At 37.5% G+C, this 3,669-nt stretch overlaps 1 pseudogene; it reads right to left on the minus strand.

Annotated features, from left to right (window-relative positions):
* The window catches only part of LOC114009148 (keratin-associated protein 4-6-like), a 6,944-nt pseudogene extending 6,789 nt beyond the window's left edge, over positions 1-155 (minus strand).
* Positions 156-3,669: the final 3,514 nt, after the last annotated feature.

The following is a 3,669-nucleotide window of genomic DNA, read 5'->3' on the forward strand; positions in this document are numbered from 1 at the left end:
CGCGCCCGGCAGCAGCGGGTGCCACAGCAGGTGGAGCCACAGCAGCAGGGCCGGCAGCAGGGCCGGCAGCAGGTGGTCCTACAACAGGTGGTCTGGCAGCAGGTGGGCCTGCAGCAGCAGGAGCCACAGCCAGAACCACAGCAGGAGTTGACCATGATGTCAGGAGGTGAAGGATCTGGGTGGATTTCCAGGAGAGTGAAGTTGCTGGTTTGAAAATCTTGGCCCATGTCCCCCTTTTATAGCCTGAGGAAGGCCTGTTTATCATCATATCATTTTTTTCCCTGTTATTTTCCTTGCCAGAAAATGTAATCACTTAATTGCATAATTGTGCTTTTCTAGTTAAATATTCCAAAAGAGAGGAAATGTTCTTTCCTCAGTGTGTGGTATGTTCAATGGAAATGCTTGTACTTTTTTTTTCCCCCTTTTTTTGTCTTAGTGTGTATCACTTTTTTCTCTGACCTATGTGGTATCGTTTCTAAACTTCCTGACTTGACTTTTGGAAATGTGGTTTTTGGCTGTGACATTTCCTCATATCTGCACATTTGCTCCCTGCAAGTATTCTGGAATGGTTTTCACAGTGTTTATGTATCTTGTGTTGTCAAAGAAGTTCTGATCAGATGAAATGCTGGGAAAACAATAATAGGAGAAGACCCATGTGATGGTAGAATGTCCCATGGGTAGTCAGGATGACTGTGATTGCTGCGTGGGCTTCTGGATATGCAGAAAGATTGCCAGATCCCAAGGAATTTCTGAACTCTGTGTTGGATCTTATTTTTCTGCCTCAAGCTGAATCACTTAATCATGACTCATTGCTTTCAGATGGTGATTTCTCTAGTGAGTTTTTATAGTTTATTTCTGAGAGAGCCACAAAATGGAGACACCCATGGAGGGAGGTCACCTCATGCCACAATCCCACTGCAGCCTTCCAACCAGCCTGAGATGTTGGGGCCGATTTAGGGTTTGAACCTGGGACCTGCCTATGTGACTTCAGCATCACAGAGTTTCACCTCTACTCTTTGGCTAGGCCTGCACAATGCACTTAATCATATGCAGAAGTAATTCCTAGGTGAAATAAGCCAGACTAAGAAAAATAAACCTTGTATGTCCCTGCTCTGTGTATACCACATATTTGCACTCTATGACAGAAACGATAAGATACAAAGATATAAATGAAGAGATAAGTGTGGGCACACAGATAACACAGAACATATAGTAAGTGGGTGAGTATTCTGGAGTATGGTTGAGCCACGAAGAAAAAAAAATGCTTTTTTTTCTTTAAGAGATGTTTTTGCTGTAGGATGCCGGTACTTGCCAGAGAGACAGACAGAAAGTGTCCCATGTGGGATGGTCTTGCTGAACTCTTTTCTCCATTCTCCTCAAGGGATTTTGGGCATGCACACAGAAGATCTAGCATGTGTTTAAGTCGCTAAGTCTAGGTCTAGAACTGTGGTAGACTATGTGGGAGTTCAGGGCCATAACCATTACACCATCTGCTTGTCCAGTAAAAAACCTTTTTAATAGACACAAGAATGTAAGGATGAAAGTCATCTGTATGGTTCTATCATTAATTTTAGTATTACACAGTGCTTGGATGCTTTGACAAAACAATATTGTATGTCATGAAGATGTACAGAAAGTAAACATAGATAAGATATATATATATATATATACACACACACATATATATATACAAATACATACATATATATATATGTGTGTATATATATAAATTAGTTATGTGTAAATAAACAACATTAAACATTACTAAGCTTTCAGTAAAATGTCAGAAGACATGTTATTGCTACCTGGAAATAGAATAGAGAAGCTCTTATCTTTTTCCTGGAGGTACTTAAATACAAAAGCATGTGTGAATAAATACATATAATCATATGTGAGGGTATGCAACCTAATAGTAGGAGGCAGTTATCAGAATGCCTTATTAATTACTTCACTGTGAACTGGCCAACACATGCCTTGGATGAGAGGGGCTCTGCGAAAACATTCATGGGGCACAGGGAACATCCTGACCCTGGGTAGGTTATGCGATTCCCATTCAATGCAATGTTTATCGCTTGTCCAGTATCCTCTCTGAAATAAACCAGATGGCCTTCACTGAAGCCAGCTCACCTGCCTATAAGCAAACTGGCTTGATGCATGGTGTATATCCGGGTCACACATGACAGCAACAAGACCCCGCAAATGTAAACTCTGAAGGTGCTTATCTCTGATTGTGAAACTTTGACTGTATTCCTGCACACTTGCAAAAATCTCACCGCACTTTGTAAAATGAATAAATACAGGTGCTAAGCATGACTGAGCAGCACAGCTTGTCTGTGTTCACCAGCATTTCTGCCTCTATGCCTTTTCTTATTCCCCAGCCTTTTGCTTTGCAGGACCAAGTTGCAGGTGGATGCTGACAGTCATACATGTACGTTTAAAAATATGTATCTCATTTCCTAATCATGCACCTTGATTGTGATTGACAAATGCTGATGAAGGGAAACTTCTCATTCTTTTGTGTTACATAAATTTATTTTTCAAATTTTACAAGCTAAATTTTATTTCATTTTTATTATTTAAATATCTGATATGAAGAATGGGGTGAAAAATAAAATAACAATGTCATAGAAAAATAATGGAAAATGTGGAGGTCAGGTAAAACATTGTATCATCAAGTTTTATTTATTTTACTTTATTGAAAGATTGGCATGTGGGAAGTCATTGGGCTAAATGTTGTGAGAGTGAGCAGGAAAAATGTTACTTAAGTTTTTAAAGAGAATGTATTTGGGGGCCAGCAGGTGGTTAGATGGTTAAGGTACTGGGTTCCCACAGCAGTTTGAATCCCAAACCTGGCAGCTTGCTTTCTCACCCCCTCCCTTCTCTCTCTCTCTCTCTCTCTCTGCTGAGCATACATGCCCTAGAGCAAATTTAAAAAAGAGTAATAAAAATAAAATGAAATAAATAATCCATTCTATAAAAAGAATATATATTCGTTTAAAAGCGATAACATTTTTCTCAGAAAAAAATAAATATAATACTTATTAAATTGAAGAATTTTCCTTCAGATTTCATCAACTAGGTTTCTTTCTATTTATGTTTATATATCTTTTCCTTTTTAAAAAATTTATTTTAATTTCATTTATACAATCACTATACATCACTTAGTTTGTAAAGTGAATTTTCCAACATAAATACATTTCATACAACTCAAGTTGGGGATATTATACATGTTATCATCGACAGGAAATAATAATTTCTGTCTTCTATAAATGTCTTGCCACTTGATTTTTTTTTTTATTATTATCATAATCTTCTTTATATTACATTGGATTACATATAACTTTACATTGACTTCCATTGCTTTTTCAAAAGGGAATGCCATGCATGTCAGTCAATACAGAGGCATCGATCTCCCCGCTTTATCATTCAAAGTCTTTTCCATGCATTTCCCAATAATTATTATTATTATAATTTTTTAAAACAGTCAATCACTATTTCTCATTTTGCTTGTTAAAAGACTTCACCCATCATGAAATACTTCCCAGACCAGTCCAGTTGAGAATACTATACACGTCATCTTCAACAGATAATAAACCATATCTGTTTCTCACTAACATCCCCTCTATTGTTCACTTGCTATCTTTCTCTATCCTCTTCTCTTTTTTTTTT

Source organism: Tupaia chinensis, unplaced genomic scaffold (genome assembly GCF_000334495.1).
Source record: "Tupaia chinensis unplaced genomic scaffold, TupChi_1.0 Scaffold000477_1, whole genome shotgun sequence".
Taxonomy (NCBI): Eukaryota; Metazoa; Chordata; class Mammalia; order Scandentia; family Tupaiidae; genus Tupaia; species Tupaia belangeri.